Raw genomic sequence first — 24,898 nt, forward strand, 5'->3', positions numbered from 1 at the left:
TTTCTTGGGGAACTTAAACGCAGAAATTTTGGTCTGTCTGTCTTTTTGTTTGTCTGTCTGTCTGTCACCCGATTCGGCAACCGGCCAAAGTTTAACCACCTTCCGAACGCCCAGCCATCTTGAACTGGTGTGGCCGTTCATACTTGTGATCACTGTCGATCAAAAAGCAAATGTTACGCATATCTGAGGCGCAACATCAATACATAAGTATTAGGAGGTGCGTTCCTTTACTAGAAAATACATAAATAATTTAAAGACCCTAATGTTCCTTAGGCTGCGCTGAAAATGCGACGCTACGAGCCAGATGCGGCGGTTCAACATAGACGAGGAGGACTGATGTAGTACGGCCGGCACAAGACTATCGTCTTTCGGCGACATTTGCAGCGAAGCACGCAGATACGCGGCCATTTTTTTCTTCTTTCGTTCGCATTGCGCAATGCTCCCTCCTAAGTATTCCCTTCCTCCATGCGGCGAATGGGACCTTCCTCCACATGCTTATCAGCTCAGCACTTCAGTTGCTACAGGCAACCACGACGGTCGTGCGTTCATATCCAGGCAACAATGAAATGAGGCAGCGTGAATTGGCAAGTTACCTCGATAAAACATCACCATATCAGAAACGGCTTATTCCCGAGAAGCCCACGGTCGAGAGAGCATCGATTACATGGAGAACGGCGCACACACACACGCATGTTACCGTCGCACCTTCGAAGGCCGCATTTCTGTACGCTGGCCGGCGCTGGGTTTTCCGAACTGATCAACGCCGGCACGAATATCTGAAACTCGTAGCAAGCTTCCCTTGAAAAGCGATAAAGACGAAGAGCAACCTTCGACAATTGTGTGCCATACAAATGCTAAGAAGTTATCTCTGAGTAACTCACTGGCGGCGAGCTATTGCAGTCACCATCCTTGAGGCGTCGCATGGTTACTGCCTCTAAAATTTCTCTATCCAGTTGCCCATTTTTATGCCGATAATCTGAGTCTCGGAGCAATAAAGACGGCAGCGTCTGCCGCTACGGTAAGGTTATTTCATATCGATCCCAAAAGTTGGTACAAAAATTGGTCGAAAAACTATTGCCACCAACACGGACGCGCATTGTACAATTGAAGAGCGACTATAGGCGAGGTGGGTACAAATATTGAATACCAAGAACTCTCTGCATTTTTTTATATTATGTTTTAAACGCTGGTTGATGTTAAAGTAGGTGAGATCAAATAAAGAACGGCGCCTTGAAAATGCTAAAAGTTTAACTGAAGTTGGTGGTCATTGCATTGTTCGCGCCAGGTCCAGAACCTTTCAAAACAGCTGTTAAGAGAGGCGCGGTCTCAGTGGCATTCATTCACACGATATATGAACACCATCGTCGGATATATTCACAATTTCGACAAAAATACAATTTCGAGAAAATGACCCAACGCTCACGTATAGCATCCTTTTGGCCGCACTATCACGGCTGGAGCAGCAAAGGATCTACCCCAGCATCAACGTTCGTTTATTTAGTGCCCTTGAGCATCTTTTTCATCACGGACGGAGTTCATGACTTTATGCAGGGTTCTCGTTTTTTCCTGGTGCCGGCGTTCTTCAGCGTCCATCACTTCCCGATGCCGCTTCTCACTCAGCTCTAGGAACTAATCTTCTCGATCAGTTTAGTTGAGGTGGTATCCAACCCAACTCGTGACCTCTCCGGTCTATTGGAGCTCTCTTCTGGCGATAGTTTGCGCGAAGCTTGACTTCCATGGCGCTTCCGATCCCATATAGTAGCGGTCCTGGTAAAATAAAGATCGAATAATTACAGATTACTCGAGAAAACATGTCGTAACAAAGTATCACTTCGCTGTATTGGCTGTAAAACAGCAGGATACTATACACTTTTTCTGCCCTCACACCTTCGAACACGTAACACAGATGAAGAGCCAGCATAACTAAGTGTGCGTGGCTGTGTCGAAGTGCTTGTCGTTAGAGATTGCAGTAATGAGCCGGCAATGTAGTAGCAGTCTTTAGGGCTATTTGAACAAATGAGGCAAAATAAGATATTAAATAGACAAAACAGTGATGATGACGTTATGTGGTGTTTTGTGGCGAAAGGACCAATGATGGCCAAACAGCACTGAACGTAATGTCGCTATGTGTAGGAGATGATTGAGCAAATGGCTATGCTAGGCTGTAACTTTGGCTGTATGCGTGCCTAAAAATTTCGCTGAAAAATGCATATGACGAAAACAACCCTTAAAATAATGTCATGATTACTGAGCTGTACAATGCGGTACAATTAAGCTATGGCGAAAAAAAAAAGAAAAAACCAAGGGAGCAATTTTACCGCCTACTTCGTCAAGGCCCTTGGAAAAAAAGCACCACGAGGTGCGGGCTAGAGGTGTAACATCACCGCAACCACGGCTTCTCAAGGCAGGCCGTGCTACCAATTCTTCGGAATAGTTGTTTAAAATGGCATACGGTTCACTGTCTAAGAAGTGTCGCTTAAACATCACGAACGATATCTATTTTCAACCGTTTCGGTCGATTGTGGCTGAGTGTGCTCGTGAGCACGGGCTCGTCGAAGGAGGCGCTTCTTCCTCGGTCCTACACAGTGCTGCGCTTGATTACACACACTCCCGGCCGCCACGTCACTCGTTCAGCTCGAGGCAATAAAGTTTCTGTATCGGCCTCGTGGTAAGAATCCCTTGCTGTTGTTGAATCTCGCAAGAACGTATATGGCCATCAGCACCTCTACACTACAAGAACCCTTGACAGTTTCCACATTTGTCGAGGTAATTTTTCTCAGCTCGGACTATGACGACGTCTCCTGTTTTAACATCGTTGGTGGGTCTCTTACGCGAAACGTTCAAAATCTACGAGCGCTCTAGTCCTGAACAGCAACACGACTTCGCTTCCTGACTTCGACCCTTGCGACTGGTGCTAAATTAACACTGTATTGCACTTAAACTGCTAATTTATTGGGCCTGGACGAGCCTTTTGCATTCATACCGTGACATACAGACTTTCACAGTCAGTCGGGCCTAAATTACGTATTCCCTTAGGCCGACAGCCTGCTGGAGTTTTTGACTGCGATATATATTTATTAAAAACCATATCCCTTGCTATCCTACAGCCACCTATGAACTTGCGTGTACCGCTGAGTCTCCCCACATTCCACTTCGAATGTACCACTAAGCTGCGTTCACACGGTAGATCAGGTGTTTCAGTCTTTGACGGCTTTGAAATGCTTTTGACGAGTTTCTCTATACGGCTCCTGTGTGTATTTCTTACTAGGAGCTGCCATCCTTAACGCAAGAGCGGCACATGAAACAGCGGAATATTTTGAGTTACGGGTCACTGCATAATTTGTGGCCAGCAAGCACTCTTTTTATCAGCTACAGTGTTCTATTATCAGTGCAGGCTAAACTCATTCCCGAGTTTGATGGGGTGCCAGTGCGGAGCATCAAAGTCTGGCGCATGAATAGACGTGTGAGCGCGTGCACATTTCACAGTGGCGCCCTGCAGAGGAGCAACGGTCACGTGACGAGGGAAAGTACCTCCGTTTGTCCTTCTGGGGCTTCCTTTCAAACTGAAGACTGAACAGTGGATCCCCGCCCCCGCTTTTCGGACATGTCGGCCATCTTCTTCCACTTGGTCTCTCTGCGGAATACGTGTTCGTTCCCGAGGACTAAAAGTACAGTTGCTCTCATTTTGTTCATTTACGGCCTTGAGTGTGACTTCATCTGCAGTCTCAAAGCTTTTCTTTTAATTTCTCATAAATATTTTTTCTGTGTTCTTGTTGTGTTGCACAAATAAAACAGGCTATTGGTCTCTTAGTATGGGTCTAACTTTTCCTTTGACTGAAGTACTCGGCGATCTACTTCAGTAGAACAGGCTGTTGGGCTAGTTGGTCTTGCATTTTTATCAAAGCGCAATTCGCGCAAATAACGCCGTAACACAGACTAGCCCGACAAGGACAGGCGCTACTGGCAACTGTCAGACAACAGACTGTTAGTTTACCGCCTGTCCTCGTCTGGCTCCTCTTTGTGTTCGTGTTTAGGTGCACCAATTTCACTTTCTTGAAAAGATATTGGGCAATCCTCGTGCTACGTCTGTAGCCCTTATTTGTGTATGACACACCTTGACACCAGTAGTGCAGATTCGCATACAACGCAACTGTTATTTCTAAGCGTTATATAAGTGATGCACCGCGGGAGGCTTAAAACGTCTAAGGGTTTCAGGTTTGCCTTGAAACAATATTAAAAGACGAAAGATCATCCACGACGACGCAGCTAAGTTCGTTCACGCTATTTGGCGTGGAATTAGTAGAATAATTGTATTCTTACTTTGCTGGAGGCTTCGGTGTCTCTGGGCCACAGTACCCCACCATCTTCTCGTACTCTGTAGCCGAGTAGGTCTCGACATCGTTGATCAATGCTTTAGTTCTCACATTGATGTCGTTGCTCACTAAGACGACACTCTGTCCTGCAGTTTAGTAAAAAAACGACGACAACGAAATTTTCCCACCCAATTAGTAATTTGTCTAAAACAGCTCACAGACACTTTGAATTTGTGGTAAATAAAAACACGCACATATGCACACCTAGCACGTACCCACTCGTTTTGTGCTCTGTTCAGCAAGACGTTAAAAACCAACTGCGATGACATTTTCTACCGCCAAACGGTAAAGAATCTTACGGAGTTGTCACTAAATTCTCAACGCGTAAAAAACAAGGGTATCTCCAACACCTTTCTAATGTCTGAACTAAGGAGGGCGAATAACTAACCCATAATGATCTTAATATTGACTCACTTGTGCCAAGATTATCCTCTCAAATATATATATCAGATTCCTGAATAAAAAAATCAGCTGTCACACAAGCAGTACTCCATGGTTCTCATTTTATTGCCTCGAATGGCTTGTATACTGGGTTAAGGGAATGCGTCCACCCAAAAAAAAAAAAAAATCTTCACCCCGCCTACAGCGCCGGCCGTGACAGGGTGCCGCGCTTGCTTTTATTAAATAAGGAATACTCAACACGTAAGGTAGAGGCGATGACTGAGCGGATGCAGTGCCTATATTAAGATGTGATTGCACTGCGAGATATGCGTCAGCGCGCTTTGAATGAAACGTAAGCCCTTGTCACCCCCCCTTGCTACACAGTTGGGTCCTCTCTGTGTCTAGTTTAAAACAACCTAGCAATAAAGTGGCCATGATATCTTTCGTTGTTTTTCACAATGCTTACACACTGAGCTATATGCTCTTTCGCAGCATCCTTCTCAACAGAGCCAACGTTTTCCGAAAAAAGGCTGTCGTAAATTAATATTTAAAGGGAAACAAAGAGAACACGAACAAAGGGGAATGGATCAAGGGTTCGCTTGCTTTGTTAGATACAACCTCATGAAAAAAAATAAGACAATGAAGCCAAGGAGACCGTGGGGGACGTTACTGGTCTTCTTGTAACTTTACTGTTACGGATAACGCAATCGATGCCCTACCAATTGAGCTACAGCGGCGGTCGTCCTCCATTTCTTATCGGGTATTTCTGTGCATGCAAAGCGGAGACTGTTAGTCGTAGCCATGAAGGTAAGTCTGGAGCACTTTTACAGAGGAAGATGCTATGATATCACAACAACAATGCCTTACGTGTGCCATTTCCTTACCAATTAGGCCTGCGTGAGCAGGTATCCAGAGTAATGAAACAAGTTGGGATGGCGCATTATGGGACAGAATGACTAGGGCTGTCCTGCTTCTTACAAACCTTACCGGTTCCGAAGTTGTTTATGGTAGTCTGAGTCACTTAAAATGACAAATTATGATAAGTTCGCAACACTGCCAGTGGAGTCAACAACTAATAAAGCGAGTTTCTGTCCACGCGGATACTCTGCGTTATTACATCTTTGCAAATAAAGAACATCTCTGAAGGAATTTAGCTCGTTGTTGCTTTCCATGCTCGTGGTGAACAGGATACACATTTTCAGGGAGAAGAGAAGATCAAAGCATTCATGAATATAGTGGGGAATATCTTAATTTTTTCCGTGGCCATCGGTGCTCGGGTAATATTTATAGGGAGCTTAAGATAAGCCTACCAGCGAGGGTGTTCGATAAGCGGTGGTACTGAGCCGTCAGGTGGGCTTCCGCGAGCTCACTGAAGTCATTCAAGGTGGCACTGTAGTCAAGTCTCTCACAAGAGGCTGTACTTGGTACCCCAAGGGCAAACTTCGATATCTTGCATGTCAGTGAAGTAACCTTAGCTTCCTCAGGCCTAGTTAGGTGCTGATAAGGAAGGAAAAATGTGATTATACTGATGGAAAAATCCTCTTCCAGTCTAGAACTAATTTTTCCACATGTGGCGTCGCATACGTTTTCACACAGCGCCGCTTGCGTTTACCCAACTCTAAAACTGGGCTGTTCTTCTAAACTCGAGAGCAGCCTACCTAAGGCCGCTCGGAAACCTAGTGCCTTGGGTCCTCCATTCTAAAACTCTGTACTAAACCGATGGTCCTGCGATACTCGCTGTTCAAGCATGGAGGCGTGCGATACCACGAAGAGACCGCGTTCTGCAAAGGACGCATCGTGTGCGCGAAAGACGTTTCTTGCACACTGGTTTTACTTCTGATTAACATAAGTTCTTCAAAAACAAGGACTAGCTCAGCTCTCTGTTATTCTCAGATTGTTTTATGCTGTTACTTATGATGGAGATAATACGGCGCCCACCCCTTGTACTTCTGTCCCGATGTTCTTCATGTACTTTATTCAAGCACCGTTTTTGCCGTTATTTGAGCTGGCCTGTGAAATTTCCAGCTGTTCCAGGAATCGCTAAGGAATGGGAAAGCACGAAACGAGAAGACTTGTCATCACTGGTTCTTTTTTTGCCATTCGCTTGTGCACAACTTGGTTGGTTTTTTCTTCTCTTCTTGCTATTCTCTAGGTGCATTATATCTGTGCATAAAATTTCAAGTTCCCTCCTCCAGTGCCCATTGGACGATATGCAAACAAATAAATCGAAGACGCATAAAGATATCTTGTGTATGTTATATCCTTATTTGTGAACATGCATCATCTAGTCCAGTGTAGCACACCCACTTCAAACACAGCACAACTTACCTCTTTCCGTCAATTTGATGGCGTACCAGACTATCTCGTCGTCGTTTTTCCGGAAACTCTACCTCGGAAACCTCTCGAACTCGTACAGCTGTTTTGTCATGTCATGCAAGAAAAAGCCTGTCTCAGTGGCGCTTACAAGTTTGTTGTATTTAGGATAGCTTATTTTACCAGCTTCTATTTCGCAAGGCAGCCTCGTTTAAAGCAATACCACGATAATATTTGCTCCAGACAGATGTACGAGCGAAATCAAGGATTTCAAAATTCCTTGCAGTTGCATGAAAGTATTACTAAAGTAAGACAATATTAAATAACCTAAGCGAATAACTTAACATTAAGTTAAGCCAATATTTTATACTAGTAAGCAAAATGACACGTAGGACATATAGAGAACTTCCTATTAATCAACCTACATTAAGCAATACAAGAAGCAATCACGAAGGCAATTTTGAACAGCAGGAGAGGCACGTTTACCTTTACAGTGCAAGCTTTACTCATGAAATCGTGCTGTAGGACTCATGGTGTTGACATGATCAATTAAATGTGATCAATTAAAACACAATAGCGATGTGAGAATTGTTGGAGGCACTCCGTTGGTTGACAGCACTTGAAATACAGGTCAATATCACAGCCCACAGGTACTGAGATTCTGCAGCTACTCTGCTCCTCCACAAGGAAAGCCAGAAATCGTGATCGAGCAATGGCTCCGACAAGCCATTGGTTGCACGTTCAAAACTATTTATAGGACTAGAATGGGACCATATAAAAATCAAGTCGACGTGAAATATTTCAGAAATTTACGGCTTTCAAACAACACTGTACTCTTATTGACGGCGACAATTTGCAAAAGGTATTGAAAATCTAATGAGAGAGAGCATTAAAGTAATCTAGAAAGTGCGAGTAATATTGCTGAAATACAATAATTTCTCATTAAAGTGGCTTTGTTTGAAGCGCAATTAAAAGACAGAACAAAGTAGGCACACATGGACACACACGGCGGTAACTTCCAGCAATCGTTTCTTTTATTGCGATAGCAATTATATGGACAGTCTCGGCTGAATTTTGCCGTCGCCGTCATGCACCGTATATGTATAAGTATGTATATATATACAAAAGCGCTAAAGAAAAATAATTCAGAAAAATGCTGCTGAAGCGCGGAATCGAACCAGGGACCGCTTGCTCCGCAGCGAGTGGCGCTAACTACTGCGCCACGAAACGCAGATCCTCCACGTAGCTAACGGCGAGCGTTATATACACACCCTTTACCGCTGGACGGACTCAGAGACGGCAGGCGCTTATAAGCGTTTCTTCATTACCAGCGAGATGGTGTTAGGAGCGCGACGGGCGCATTTAAAAGTCGTCGGCGAGCTCGCTCGCTTCTTATATTTGCGCAGCGAGAACCTTGATCTTCCGCTGTCTGCTCGCGCGGTTTTCTCGTGGTGAGGGGAAGAGGGATGTTTCACGCTTTCACCGTGATGCCCGCGCTCATGTTACTGAGCGTATGTAAGCCACTCGAGCTCAAGGGACGCCGCTAAACGAAGAAACAGAAGATGAGCGCGAACTATCAAGTGTCACAGCTCGACACTTGAAGTACGCTAGTTTCCTTTGCTGCTCCGGCCGCCTTTGCAACAGGAGCGCTGTTCAAACTGAGAGTGTCCATTGGCGAGCCTCACTTCCTATAGCATTAGTTTCTTGCTATCGCATTCATTGCTTCGCCCTTGCGGCGACACTGTGACTTTTTGGAAAACAGCGTACACTTACGCAATCGCCTCGCGAGTCACAGCCACGCGATCATGGTGAGCAAAGCGAAAAGATGCAGTGATGTTTCAAGAAATGGGCATGCATTGTTATTCTTTGCCCGATAGTGCCAATGACGGCTTGCTGATACGAACGTCAATTAAAAGCCTTGTTAGGTAACATTTACGACTACCTACTATTTTGGTGGACTGAAAGAGAGGGGAACGTCGATGCCGATTACAATGGAGTGCTACAAGCCATTATGTGTGCTTTTTGCCAACTTTATTTTTGTGGTCACGCAATCTATGATTGATGCAGCTTCCTGATTGCCCGACTTAACAGGTCTTGCACGTTAAGGGGATGCTGTACATGACTGGGCAGCTCAGATCGCTTTTCTTCTCTGGTACTGTTTTTCAACATAGGCTGAATAGTTTTTTAGGTGCTAAAAAAACACGTATGTGTTACCTCGGCGTGCAATTTTCTTTAGGTTGCCCGACAACCGGTATATGTACGAAATAACTGCCGACCTTTCTCATTTCTCGGTCTATGAACCACATCTCTGTGCGCCTACTTTGTACTGCCCCGGCCGCGGCGGCTGCATTTTCGATGGAGGCGAAAATGTTTGAGGCCCGTGTACTTAGATTTAGGTGCACGTTAAAGAACCCCAGGTGATCTAAATTTCCGGAGCCCTCAACTACGGCGTCTCTCATAATCATATCGTGGTTTTGGGACGTTAAACCCCAGATATTATTATTCTTACTTTGTACTGTCTTTTATTCGTGCTAAAAGGAAACCTACTAAAAAGAAACTAATGCTATACGAAGTGAGGCTCGTCAATGGATACTCTCAGTTTGAACAGCGCTCCTGTTGCAAAGGCGGCCGGAGCAGCAAAGGAAAACTAGCGTACTTCAAGTGTCGAGCTGTGACACTTGATAGTTCACGCTTATCTTCTGTTTGTTCGTTTAGCGGCGTCCCTTGAGCTCGAGTGGCTTACATACGCTCAGTAACATGAGCGCGGGCATCACGGTGAAAGCGTGAAACATCCCTCTTCCCCTCACCACGAGAAAACCGCGCGAGCAGACAGCGGAAGGGCAAGGTTCTCGCTGCGCAAATATAAGAAGCGAGCGAGTTCGCCGACGACTTTTAAATGCGCCCGTCGCGCTCCTAGCACCATCTCGCTGGTAATGAAGAAACGCTTATAAGCGCCTGCCGTCTCCGAGTCCGTCCAGCGGTAAAGGGTGTGTATATAACGCTCGCCGTTAGCTACGTGGAGGATCTGCGTTTCGTGGTGCACTAGTTAGCGCCACTCGCTGCGGAGCAAGAGGTCCCTGGTTCGATTCCGCGCTTCAGCAGCATTTTTCTGAATTATTTTTCTTTAGCGCTTTTGTATATATATACATATACGGTGCATGACGGCGACGGCAAAATTCAGCCGAGACTGTCCATATAATTGCTATCGCAATAAAATGTGTTACTAGTAAGCCCGCATTTAATCCATCGTTCACATTAAAAGCAAGCATTACTTCTCGACTATAATACACTCTTGACGTAACCAATCCATCAGCATCAATATAACCATTTGCAACACACGCATTCCGACGGAGCGGCACCAATAAGCTACTTCATGGCCCATCAGTTTCAAATAACAGAATTTTATAACAAAGCACTCCATGAAAAGTATCTGCTGAACCTACCTGGTCAATTGTGACGGAAACACTAAGTGAAAAGCCACGCAGCGCGGTAGCGCCAATATGCGCCCACACAGCGGGTTTAAGAATAATTGTTCACCTACTTCGCGGGCCCCTTGGGAGATGATCCTCCCGCGGCGTTCAGTCAGTGTATCATTGACAAATTTAGCGGCAAGCATCGCGGAATCGCATACCTGCAGAAAGAAAAGAATTGCTGCATGCAGTGCAATTAAGCGACAGAGAAGCAGAACGTTAAGTAAAAAAGACGACTACGAGCACTCTAAGGCAACATTGCTAGAAAGAGGAGTAACAGAGCCCAATAGGCGCGCGCGATGAACGGAGAGACGATTGGGGAAACACCGCAGAGGGATGCGTGCAGTGTGAAAACCAGTTAGATTGGAAGGGAATCAACCGCGCGGGAGATGCAGGCCGTGTGAAGAGATACGTTCCGTGTGCAGACCGTTGTCAGGACAACTAACCGCCCTCCTCACTCTTGGGTCAGTCTTCCCAATAGTTTTCGTGGTGGCGTGTTGGCGGTTGTCTCGCGCTCGGAGAGTTCGACTATCTAGGAACTACGCCGCGGTGCCTTCGATATAAACGAATGCTTGGATGAGCGTGTGGTGCTGCTTTTACTTTTCGCTGCACCCATGAAGTCTGGAGCTGGTCTCGACATGTCGCGACACCACGCTGTGTATCTCCGGCGTAGTAACGGCACTGCGTCGCCACCGGCAGGGAATGGTGGCCGAGAACACAGTAGGCCTATCGGATCCATGATTTCAATCCGACCGACTCTGGGCACAAATCGGCGCTGGATTCCTTCACAAGTAAGTGATCACTCTTTATTCTGCCATTCCTATCGCGTGCGCGAAAGTGATCGTGATTACCGGTAACGGACGCGATCGTGTTGTACATCAGGCGCACGAAAGGTACCGCGAGGGCCGGCTTGGCTTTGTGACCGCCTCGATATTGGCCGCCATTTCATCGGCCGCCCGGACGTGCTCGCTCCCCGAAGATTCGATGTGGTGATGGGCTGTGAGCTCGCGATATCGGGCCGAGGCCTCGTCGCTGTTCTGCGACTCGTCCAAAACGCATTGCGGTCGCCGGCAACTAGCTGGATTGTATGTCGCGCATTTGAAGTGCACCGGCATGGGTTGGCGGGTGCTTTAGCTACTCGACTTTGGCTGCGCTTCGCAACTCTGTGGAAATTGGTCGCCATTACCGTCGACGCTAGCTCGCAAACAGTCGAGGAGGTGGCCCCACTTTAGCTCGCTGTACAGCTCAAGATTCGCTGGCGGTAGCGGCGCCTGGCGGGCGTGCTCGAGCTGCACGACGGCGCTCGCAGAAAACTCGCCGACTCGTTGGCGGCACGGTGGTTGGCAGCGCCTCGGCGTGATGCATGCGGCTGCCGCAATTGCGCTATGTGGCTCTAAAAGCGGCTTTGATGATGTATGACATCATGGTGAAATTATTTGCATGCCATAATTTAGACCTTTGTTTTTATTTCACCTTGAGGATATTTGCCATGTGCGTGCGTCTTCATTCTCTACGTCAGGTGCGACTCACTATTTGCAATATTTTTGTGCTTTGCGGGATACAGCCGTTGTGCCCAAGGTGCAGAATGCTGTATGCGCTGGTGCGTGCAATACCGATCATCTATCGCTTGCGCTGAAGCAGCCTCACAAAATGAACTGTACGAGTTATGACAACACGGCTGGAGCTATACTGGACATTTTACCGTGAATTAAATGAAGGAAAGCAGAAACTTCACATGCGTAGAGAAAAATAAAACGTTTCATTGCCTCACTTTTGTTTTTCGTTGTCGCATTGACTGCGAATCCCGTGACACACGCATGACTAAATATTTTTTTCGCGTGTTCTTTTCCGAGTTCTTTTTTGCTCCCCGCGGAAAACGCGCGAAAAAAGTATTAAGCCTTGCGGATAGTAAATGCAGAAAATAGTCCCTGGGGATTAACGGATCATTTGAACTGGGAATAAAGAGTTCATCTGAATGGAGTATTGAGTAAACCGACCGTTCATCCATTGAGGTGCAACTGCGGGTACTAACGGCTGCCCGGTAAAATTTAAATCTACGGACTCAACGTTAGTCCATTCAGATGATCTGTGGGGAGAAAAAGTCACCTCCTTGGAGACTTTAAACCAAATCCTGATGTATAGAGGCATTCATTTCCAGGAAAGTGAATATAGTATGTGGGTGAATAGAAGTGCAAACAGCCGATGCCATGTAGATCAATCCTTCACTCATTGTTTTGTCACTCCTCATTGCTATATGGACATTACATCAGCATTGCTGCTGTGTCTTGGGTTACATAGTCGGGCTCTTACCTGCAGCATTGCATGCTCAGTCAAGAGGGTGTCGAATGAAAACCTAGTAAAAAGTTTGTATTGCATAATTTTGAATAGCTTTTCAGGGTGATATTTTGGATCTCATTAACATGCATGCACAGCCAGTTACGTTTCTTTGCCTAATGATCACACACCTCAGGTATCACCAATATTTTTTTTCTTCCAATATCATTATCGCCTTCTTGAACCTATCGCTGCAGCGATGGAGCTATGGCCGTTTTATTGCCTTACGTTCATTGTTTCGCGAGGCAGTGCGGTGGCAGCTTTGCTTTCTGCCATTTTTCGTGTCTATGATATGCAATTTGTAGGTCGTCAGTTAAAGACACTCGAGCATGGCATGGACCCACGATGTTTCTCGATCTGTTGCACGAGATGCACCCTACCCCGAAATAGTTGACAGGAACCTGCGGCTGCGTAGAAAGGTGCGGCAACGAGCAAAGATTAGTGTTCGGCACTCTTACTCATGCAACCCTTGCATTGCCACACAAATACACAAACTGATGACACTGGGTTGTCACTGGTGCTAAATTAACACTGTATTGCACAACTGCTAAAATACTGGGCCTGGCCTAACCTCCTGCATTCAGACAGTCGCATAGACACTGTCACAGCCGACAGTCACAGTCAGGCCCAAATTGCGTATTCCCTAAGGCCGACAGCCTGCTGGAGTTTTTTACTGCTATATGTATTTATCAAAACCATGTCCCTTGCTATCCTACAGCCACCTATACACTGCGTGTACCGCCGAGTCTCCACGCATTCCACGTTCAAATGTACCACAAAGCTGCGTTCACACGGTAGATCGGGTGTTTCAGTGTTTGACGGCTTTGACATGGATTTGACGAGTTGCTTTATACAGCTCCTGTGTGTATTTCTTACTAGGAGCTGCCATCCTTAACGCAAGTGTTTGTGCACGCGCGTTGCGGCACATTTCACAGTGGCGCCCTGCAGAGGAGCAACGGTCACGTGACGAGGGATAGTACCGCCGTTCGTCCTTCTGGAGTTTCCTTTCCTGAAGACTGAACAGTGGATCCCCGCCCTCCGCTTTTCGGACACGTCGGCCATCTTATTCACTTGGTCTCTCTCTGCGGAATACGCGTTCGTTCCCGAGGACTCAAAGGTGCAGTTGCTCTCATTATGGTCATTTATGGCCGTGAGTGTGACTTCACCTGTAGTATCAAAGCTTTTGTTTTAACTTCTCATAAATATTTCTTTCTGTATTCTTGTTGTGTTGCACAAATAAAAGAGGCTATTGGTCTCTTACTATGGGTCGAACTTTTCCTTTGAAGTACTCGGCGATCTACTTCAGTAGAACAGGCTGTTGGGCTAGTTGGTCTTGCATTTTTATCAAAGCGCAATTAGCGCAAATAACGCCGTAACACAGAGACTACAAGGACAGGCGCGACTGGCCACTGTCAGACAACAGACTGTTAGTCTACCGCCTGTCCTTGTCTGGCTCCTCTTTGTGTTCGTGTTTAGGTGCGCCAATTTCACTTTTTTGAAAATATATTGGGCAATCCTCGTGCTATGTCTGTAGCCCTTATTTGTGCATGACATACCTTGAAACTAGTAGTGCAGATTCGCATACAACGCAAGTGCTATTTCTAAGCGTCATATTAGTGATGCACCGCGGGAGGCTTAAAACGTCTAAGGGTTTCAGGTTTGTCTCTAAACAATATTAAATGTCGAAAGATCATCCACGATGACGCAGCTAAGTTTGTTCACGCTATTTGGCGTGGAATTGGTAGAATAAGTGTATCCTTACTTTGCTGGATGACAGTGCTTTGGTGTCTCTGGGCCAAAGTATCCGAGCATCTTCTCGTCTGTGGCCGAGTAGGTCTCCACGTCGTTTATTAATGCTTTAGTTCGCAAGTTTATGTCGTTACTCAATAAAACGACATTCGGTCCTGCAGTTTAGTAAAAAAACGACAAGAATCACAGAAATTTTCCCACCCAGTTAGTAATTTGTCTAAAACAGCTCACAGACACTTTGAATTTGTGGTAAATAAAATACGCACATATATGCACACCTAGCACGTACCTACTCATTTTGTGCACTGTTCAGCAAGACGTTAAAAACCAACTGCGATGACATTTTCTACCGCCAAATGATAAAGAATCTTGCGGAGTTGTCACTAAAATCTGAACGCGTAAAAAAGAAGGGTCTCTCCAACACCTTTCTAATTTCTGAACTAAGGAAGGCGAATAACTAACCCACAACGATCTTAATATTGACTCACTTGTGCCAAGATTATCCTATCAAATATATATTTCAGATCCCCGAACAAAAGAAATGAGCTGTCACACAAGCAGTACTCTTATCATTCTCATTTTATTGTCCTGAATGGCTTGTACATTTGGTTAAGGGAACGCATCCACCCAAAAAAAAAAAATTGTCACCCCGCCTACGGCACCGGTCGTGACAGGGTGCCGCGCTTGCTTTCATTAAATAAGGAATTCACAATATATAAGGTAGCGGCGATGACTGAGCGCCTGCAGTGCCTATAAAGCGAGTTTCTGTCCACGCGGATACTCCGCGTTTTTACATCTTTGCAAATAAAGAACATCTGTGAAGGAATTTAGCTCGTTGTTGCTTTCCACGCTCGTGGTGAACAGGATACACATTTTTAGGGAGAAGAGTGAGATCAAAGCTTTCATGGAAATACTAGGGAATACCTTAATTTTTTTTCCGTGGCCATCGGTGCTCGGGTAATATTTATAGAGAGATTAAGATAAGCCTACTAGTGAGGGTGTTCAATAGGCGGTGGTACTGAGCCGTCAGGTGGGCTTCCGCGAGCTCACTGAAGTCATTCAAGGTGGCTCTGTAGTAAAGTCTCTCACCAGGGCTCTACTTGGTACCCCAAGGGCAAATTGTATAGCTTGCATGTCAGTGAAGTAACCTTACCTTCCTCAGGTCTAGTTAAGCGCCTGATAAGGAAAGACAAATGTGATTATACTGATGGAAAAATCCTGTTCCAGTCTAGAACTATTTTTTCCACGCGTGGCGCCGCATACGTTTTCACCCATCGCCGCTTGCGCTTACCCAACTCTAAAACTGGGCTGTTCTTCCAAACTCGAGAGCAGCCTACCTAAGGCCGCTCGGAGATTTAGTGCCTTGGGTCCTCCATTCTAAAACTCTGTACTACATCGATGCTGCAGCGATACTCGCTGTTGAAGGCTTTTGTCATCACTGCTTCTTTTGTCATTCGCTTGTGTACAACTTGGTTGGTTTCTCTTCTTGCTATCCTCTAGGTGCATTATATCTGTGCATAAAATTTCAAGTTCCCTCCTCCAGTGCCCATTGGACGATATGCAAACAAATAAATCGAAAACGAATAAAGATATCTCGTTCTATACGTTATATCCTCATTTGTGAACATGCGTCATCTAGTCCTGGTGTAGCTACACCCACTTCGAACCCAGCACAACTTACCTCTTTCCGTCAATTTTATGGCGTACCAGACGATCTCGTCATCGTTCTTGCGGTAACTCTCCTTCGGAAAGCTCTCGAACTCGTAGAGCTGTTTTGTCATGTCATGCAAGAAAAAGCCTGTCTCAGTGGCGCTTTCAAGTTTGTTGTATTTAGGACTAGTTTATTTTACGAGCTTCTGTTCCACAAGGCAGCCTCGCTTAAAGCAACTACCACGGGTCATTTTGCTCCAGACAGATGTACGAGCACAATCGAAGATTTCAACATTCCTTGCAGTTGCATCAAAGTATTACTAAAGTAAGACAATATTAAGCTCATAATTTAAGCGAATAACTTAACATTAAGTTAAGCCAATATTTTATACTAGTAAGCAAAATGACACGTATGAGATATAGAGAACTTCCTATTAATCAACCTACATTAAGCAATACGAGAAGTAATCACGAAGGCAATTTCGAACAGCAGGAGAGACACGTTTACCTTTACAGTGCAAGCTTGACTCATGAAATCGTGCTGTAGGACTCATGGTCTTGATATGACCAATTAAATGTGATCAATTAAAACACAACAGGGATGTGAGAATTGTTGGAGGCACTCCGTTGGTTGACAGCACTTGAAATACAGGTCAATATCATAGCCAACAGGTACTGAGATTCTACAGCTACACTGCTGCTCCACAAGAAAAGCCAGATATCGTGATCGAGCAACGGCTCCGACAAGCCATTGGTTGCACGTTCAGAACTATTTATAGGACTAGAATGGGACCATATAAAAATCAAGTCGTAGTGGATTATTTCAGAAATTTACGGTTTTCAAACAACACTGTACTCTTATTGACGGCGACAATTTGCAAAAGGTATTGAAAATCTAATCAGTGAGAGCGTTGAAGTAATCTTTCCTTTCTAGAAAGTGCGAGTAATATTGCTGAAATACAACAATAATTTCTCTTTAAATTGGCTTTGTTTGAAGCGCATATGATAGACAGGACAAAGTAGGCACATGGACACACACGGCGGTAACTTCCAACAATAGTTTCTTTTTAAAAAGCAGCGTACACTGCACTCGCCTCGCGTGTCACAGCCACGCGATCATGGTGAACAAAGCGAAAAGATGAAGTGATGTTGCAAGGAATGCGCATACAATGTTATTCTTTGTCCGATAGTGCCAATGACCGCTTGCTGATACGCACGTCTATTAAAAGCCTTGTTAACTGGACCGAAAGAGAGGGTAACGTTCATGCCGATTACAATGGAGTGCGAGGAATCCATTATGTGTGCTTTTGCCAACTTTATTTTTGTGGTCACGCAATCTATTATTGATGCAGCATCTTGACTGCCCGACGCAACAGGTCTTGCACGTTAAGGGGATGCTGTGCATGACTGGGCAGCCCGGATCGCTTTCCTCCTCTGGTACTCTTTTTCAACATGGGCTGTCTTTCAGGCGCTGAAAAAAACGCGTATGTGCTACCTCGGCGTGCAATTTTGTTTAGGTTGCCCGACAACCGGTATATGTACGAAATAACTGCCGACCGTTCTCATTTCTCGGTCTATGGGCCACATCTGTGTGTGCCTACTTTGTACTGTCTTTTATTCGTGCTAAAAGGAAACCTACTAAAAAATGTGTTACTAGCAAGCCCGCATTTCATCCCTCGTTCACATTAAAAGCAAGCATTCCTTCTCGACTATAATACACTCTTGACATAACCAATCCCGCAGCATAAATATAGCCATTTGCAACACACACATTCCGACGGAGCGGCACCAATAAGCTACTTCATGGCCCATCAGTTTCACATAACTAAATTTTAAAACTAAGCACTCCATGAAAAGTATCTGCTGAACCTGCCTGGTCAATTGAGACGGAGACACTAAGTGAAAAGCCACGCAGCGCGGTAGCGCCAATATGCGCCCACACAGCGGGTTTACAAATAATTGTTCACCTACTTCGCGGGCTCCTTGGGAGATGATCCTCCCGCGGCGTTCTGTCAGGGTGTCATTGACAAATTTGGCTGCCAGCATCGCGGAATGGCATACCTGCAGAAAGAAATAAATGCAGCATGCAGTGCAATTAAGCAACAGAGAAGCAGAACCTTAAGTAAAAAAGACAACTACGAGCTCTCTAAGGCAAAATTGCGAGAAAGAGGAGTAACGCAGCCCAACAGGCGCGCGCAATGAACGGATAGACCATTGAGGAGACACCGCAGAGGGATGCGTGCAGTGTGAAAACCTGTTAGTTTGCAAGGGAATCAACCGCGCGGGAGATGCAGGCCGTGTGAAGAGATACGTTCCGTGTGCAGACCGTTGTCAGGACAACTAACCGCCCTCCTCACTCTTGGGTCAGTCTTCCCAATTGTTTTCGTGGTGGCGTCTTGGCGGTTGTGTCGCGCTCGGAGAGTTCGACTATCTAGGAACTACGCCGCGGTGCCTTCGATATAAACGAATGCTTGGATGAGCGTGTGGTGCTGCTTTTGCGTTTCGCTGCACCCATGAAGTCCGGAGCTGGTCTCGACATGTCGCGACACCACGCTGTATGTCTCCGGCGTAGTCACGGCACTGCGTCGCCACCGGCTGGGAATGGTGGCCGAGAACACAGTAGGCCTATCGGATCCACGATTTCAACCCGACCGACTCTGGGCACAAATCAGCGCTGGATTCCTTCACAAGTGTGTGTTCACTCTTTATTCTGCCGTACGTATCACGTGCGCGAAAATGATCGCGATTGCCGGTAACGGACGCGATCGTGTTGTATATCACGCGCGCGAAATGTACAGCGAGGGCCGCCTTGGACGCCAGCTGGGCTGTGCTCTGTGACCGCCTCGATATGGGCCACCATTGTCGTCGGCCAACCGGACGTGCTCGCTCCCCGAGGATTCGCCGTTGTTATGGGCTGTGAGCTCGCGATATTGGGCAGAGGCCTCGCCGCCTGTTCTGCGACTCGTCCAAAACGCATTGCGGCCGCCGGAAATGAGCTCGATTGTATGTCACGCGCTTGAAATGCACCGGCATGGGTTGGCGGGTGCTTTAGCTAGTCGACTTTAGCTGCGCTTCGGAACTCTGTGGAAATTCGTCGCCATTACCGCCGGCTTCCCCGTCGCTCGCTCGCAAACAGCCCGGCGCCGTTCGTGACGGCGGCCCCGCGTTCGCTCGCTGTACTCAAGGAGGTTTTGGCTGTACTGCTCGAGATTGGCTCGGTAGCGGCGGCTGACGGGCTTGCTCGAGCTGCACGACGGCGCTCGCAGAAAACTCGCCGACTCGTTGGCGGCACGGTGGTTGGCGGCGCCTCGGCGTGATGGCTGCAGCTGCCGCAGCCACAACGTGCAGAAAGCTGTTTGCACTGGTGCGTGCAATACCAGTCATGTATCGCTTGCGTTGGAGCAGCCTCACAAAAAGAACTATACGATTTATGACGACGCGGCTGGACCTGTACTGGACATTTTACAATGAATTAAATGAAACAAAGCCGAAACTTCATATCTATAGAGATAAATAAAACGTTTCATGTCGTTTTTCGTTGTTGCATTGACTGCGAATGCCGTGATACACGCATGACTAAATATTTTTTTCGCTCGTTCTTTTCCGCGCGATTTTTTTGCTCACCACGGAAAGCACGCAAAAAAATATTAAGCCTTGCGGATAGTAACTGCAGAAAATAATCACTGGGGATTAACGGATCATTTGAACTGGGATTAAACAGATCATCCGAATGGAGTATTTGAGTCAACCCACCGTCCATCCAATAGCTGCAACTGCGGGTACTAACAGCTGCCCGGTAAGGTGTAAATTTGCGGACTCAACGTTAGTCCATTGACGTAATCTGTAGGGAGAAACAGTTAGCTGCATGGAGACTAACGGTTAGACCCGGTGCGGTTAGTCCTTAAGGGATTAAAGCTTGTGGCCATTGATCGGCACACTCACTCATGAGTCGACTCACTCAACTCACTCCGACTCGTATCGAGACGCCGAGTCTGAGTCTGAGGGAGTCCGGGTGAGTAAAATTTTTGTGGGTTCGAGTGAGTTCCGTTGAGAAAAATTATAATGAGTGTGTACGAGCGAGTCAGGTTGAGGAACGTTTTGGCGAATCTGAGTCCGAGTGAGTTCTTAGGGCAAAGAATATTGAAGGAGTGAGTCTGAATAAATTCCACATTCTTTTGACGACATATGATCCAGAGTAATGAAACGAGTTTTGATGGCGCATGATGGGCCAGAATCACTAGGGCTGTCCAGCAACTTGCAAACCTTACCAGCTCGGAAATTGTTTATAGTGGTCTTTAAACGAATGAGCAATTGTTGCGGCGAGTGCCACCACCCTCCGAAGACGAGACACAAACGCATGCTGACGTCGCAATACTGCCACTGGAGTCAACTAATAAAGCGAGTTTCCGTCCACACGGATACTCTGCGTTATTAGAGACGTCTTTGCAAATAAAGAACATTTCTGAAGGGATATGGCTCGTCATTGCCTTCCATGCGCGTGGTGAACAGGATACACATTTTTAGGGAGAAGAGGGAGATGGCTGTTTTCATAAATATAGTGGGAAATATCAAAATTTTCCTTGGCCATCTGTGCTCGGGTAATATTTAGGGAGCTTAAGATAAGTCTACCAATGAGGGTGTTCGATAAGCGCTGGTACTGAGCCGTCAGGTGGGCTTCCGCGAGCTCACTGAAGTCATTCAAGGTGGCACTGTAGTCAAGTCTATCGCAAGAGGCTGTACTTGGTACCCCAATGGCAAACTTGTATAGCTTGCATGTCAGTGCCTAGTTAGGTGCTGATAAGGCAGGAAAAATGTGATTATAATGGGAAAAACCTGTTCCAGTCTAGAACTAATTTTCGCACGTGTGGCGTCCCATATGTTTCAATAAGTGCCGCTTGCGTTTACCTAACTCTATAACTGGGCTGTTCTTCCAAACTCGAGAGCAGCCTACCTAAGGCCGCTCGGAGACCTAGTGCCTTGGGTCCTCCATTCTAAAACTGTCCTAAACCGATGCTCCAGCGATACTCGCTGTTGAAGACTTTTGTCATCACTGGTTCTTCTTTTCTCATTCGCTTGTGTACAACTTGGTTGGTTTCTCTTCTCTTCTTGCTATTCTGTAGGTGCATTATATCTGTGCATAAAATTTCAAGTTCCCTCCTCCAGTGCCCATTCGATAATATACAAACAAATAAATCGAAAACGAATAAAGATGTCTTGTGTACGTTATGTCCTTACTTGTGAACATGCATCATCTAGTCCGGTGTTGCACACCCACTTCAAACACAGCAGAACTTACCTCTTTTTGCCATTTTCATGGTGAACCACAAGATTTGGTCATCATTTTTTCGAAAACTGTCCTTCGGAAAACTGTCGAACTCGTGCAGCTGTTTGGTCATGTCATGCAAGAAAAAGGCTGTGTCAGTGGCGCTTGCAAGTTTGTTGTATTTAGGATAGCTTATTTTACGAGCTTCTCTTTCGCAAGGCAGCCTCGCTTAAAGCAATACCAGGGTAATTTTTGCTCCAGACAGATGTACGAGCACAATCGAAGTTCTCTAATGCAGTTGCATCAAAGTATTACTAAAGTAAGACAATATTAAGCTAATAACTTAAGCGAATAACTTAACATTAAGTTAAGCCAATATTTTATGCTAGTAAGCAAAATGACACGTGTGAGATATAGAGAACTTCCTATTAATCAACCTACATTAAGCAATACAAGTAATCACGAAGGCAATTTCTAACAGCAGGAGAGACACGTTTACCTTTACAGTTCAAGCTTTAATCATGAAATCGTGCTGTAGGACACATGGTCTTGATATGATCAATTAAATGTGATCAATTAAAACACAACAGGGATGTGAGAATTGTTTGAAGCACTCCGTTGGTTGACAGCACTTGAAATACAGGTCAATATCATAGCCAACAGGTACTGAGATTCTACAGCTACACTGCTGCTCCACAAGAAAAGCCAGATATCGTGATCGAGCAATAGCTCCGACAAGCCATTGGTTGCACATTCAAAACTATAGGACTAGAATGGGACCATATAAAAATCAAGTCGACGTGGATTATTCCAGAAATTTACGGTTTTCAAACAACACTGTACTCTTATTGACGGCGACAATTTGCAAAAGGTATTGAAAATCTAATCAGAGAGAGCGTTAAAGTAATAATAATAATAATAATATCTGGGGTTTAACGTCCCAAAACCACGATATGATTATGAGAGACGCCGTAGTGTAGGTCTCCGGAAATTTCGGCCACCTGGGTACAGTGAACTACTTGGGGTTTAACGTGCACCTAAATCTAAGTACACGGGCCTCAAACATTTTCGCCTCCATCGAAAATGCAGCCGCCGCGGCCGGGATTCGATCCCGCGACCTTCGGGTCAGCAGTCGAGTGCCATAACCACTAGACCACCGTGGCGGGGCGGCTTGTAATGAACAAATTAGAAAAATGCTTGCTCTGCAACCCTCTCTGTTACGAACGTAGCAACCTGAAGTGCGTAACTTGCGCATTTCATATTTGTTTATATTCTTTTTATTATTATTTTCTTCCTTTTCCTCTCTATCGTCCATCCCATTCCTCATCCCTACACAGTAGCATGGCAGTGGTATACAGACGATGGCAAAAATCTCCGTTTTTCTAATGAAGACTCTCTCTCTCTCCAATGCACAACTAAAACTTTCTATGTGGTCAGGCGTGTGGCCCTTTTAACACTCAGAAGACAAAGAGAATATTAAGTGGTTCCGCGAAAGGTGAGCGTTCGTGATAGAGACCTGAACCCTAGAATACACAGAAAAGTATGGAAAAGCAAGTCAAACACTGGCAGGGAAGTCTCAATTTATCAAAATCGGTGACGATTAAGGATTTGCTGGCGTGCATACGGTTTTCAACGCATGCACGGGAATGCAGGCTTTGAAAACTTATGCACGCCAACCAATCCTTATTCATCGCTGACTTTGCGCGTCTTTGCGCGATCTTCTTACTCCTTCAAAAAAAAAAACTTCTTTTCTGCTGTATTGCGTGCGCGTTAAATAATTGCGATGCCGTCTGGTTAAATAGCAGAGCTGTTCACTTGACACCTCAACACACACTTCTCCCACACTCCTCGCACGTCACTTCACCAAACTCTCCCTATCACTCTTTTCACCACGCAACCAACACCAATGCATCGTTGCGTATGCTACAAGCTCTATATCATATTTCAACTTCTTAGAGACATGAGAAATTTTCTCCTTTATTGACGGAAAAGAATGTTCTAGATCATTTCGATGTTCTTCGCACGTGTTTTTCCACCTTACTCATCATTCTATCTCTTTATATCAGAGATAGATAGATAGATAGATAGATAGATAGATAGATAGATAGATAGATAGATAGATAGATAGATAGATAGATAGATAGATAGATAGATAGATAGATAGATAGATAGACAGACAGACAGACAGACAGACAGACAGACAGACAGACAGACAGACAGACAGACAGACAGACAGACAGACAGACAGACAGACAGACAGACAGACAGACAGACAGACAGACAGACAGACAGACAGACAGACAGACAGACAGACAGACAGACAGATAGATAGATAGATAGATAGATAGATAGATAGATAGATAGATAGATAGATAGATAGATAGATAGATAGATAGATAGATAGATAGATAGATAGATAGATAGATAGATAGATAGATACGCTCAAAGTCGCAGAAGTTCGCTAAGAAATGCTTCGCATTTAAAACATTTATTATAAAAAGAAAAAGAAAGAGAGTTTAAGGGCCAAAGCATGACCCCGCTACATGGTCGGCGTCCCTAGTGCGTGCAATATCGGTCATCTATCGCTTGCCTTGGAGCAGCCTCACAAAAAGGACTGTACGAGTTATGACAACGCGGCTGGATCTATACTGGACATTTTACAGTGAATTAAGTGAAGGAAAGCAGAAACTTCACATCTATAGAGAAACATAAAACATTTCATTGTTTTTTTGTTTTGTTTTGTTTTTGTGTTGTTGCAAAAAAAATGCCATGTCTACAAGGAAGGGTATGTACACAAGCACAATGTCACACCGTTTGTTCATGGGTGGAAGCACTGAATAACTACTACACATCCCATGTAATCTGAAATGCAACGCATGATCCGAGGGCTGCAGAATTGAAGTCCAATAGACTCACTGTTGGTAATACCGATGTTTCTACTTGCAAGCTAACGTTATGCGAAAAAAAAGGCTGCAACCCGTGTCGACTCATCGCAGTGTACCACTGCACCAGTGACAAGTTCATGACGCCTGCAGCGCATGCACCGTTTCCAATTTCTCCAGTTCTACTGCCCATCCCCCCCCGCCCAGCCACACCTTCCCAAAATATTTCAAAACTACATTCACGCAATGTTACATCAGCTGCAGCTCGCATGCACTTTCCGGACTGCGCAACGCAGCATGTGACACCTGAGCAACACAAGTGCAGGCGAACTACTCACGGTTCAAGCTTGCCTTGATGATGCCCCTGAAGCACCCTTCGTACTCGTAGCCCCTTCGCCTCAACTCCTGGTAAATGTCCCGCTCCTCCAGTTCAGAGGTGCTCTCGTGGGCAGGCATTTCCGATGTCTCTATGTCCGGTGGCTT

The 24,898-nt window shown here is 45.6% G+C and overlaps 1 protein-coding gene across 5 annotated transcripts in view; it reads right to left on the reverse strand.

The window, feature by feature from the left end:
* Positions 1-1,419: 1,419 nt before the first annotated feature.
* The window catches only part of LOC119399902 (uncharacterized), a 114,970-nt gene continuing 91,491 nt past the window's right edge, over positions 1,420-24,898 (reverse strand). For 2 of the 5 annotated variants that reach the window (XR_007416948.1, XR_007416947.1), the window contains exon 3: positions 4,442-4,454. The gene's annotated coding sequence lies outside the window, so the exon portion shown is untranslated. Of the gene's footprint in view, positions 1,768-4,320; positions 4,460-4,588; positions 4,664-7,082; positions 7,171-10,608; positions 10,699-24,898 lie in introns of those variants that run through there. The other 3 variants (XR_005184980.2, XR_007416945.1, XR_007416944.1) reach the window with 3 other exon arrangements.

This window comes from Rhipicephalus sanguineus, chromosome 7 (assembly GCF_013339695.2).
Source record: "Rhipicephalus sanguineus isolate Rsan-2018 chromosome 7, BIME_Rsan_1.4, whole genome shotgun sequence".
Classification (NCBI taxonomy): domain Eukaryota; kingdom Metazoa; phylum Arthropoda; class Arachnida; order Ixodida; family Ixodidae; genus Rhipicephalus; species Rhipicephalus sanguineus.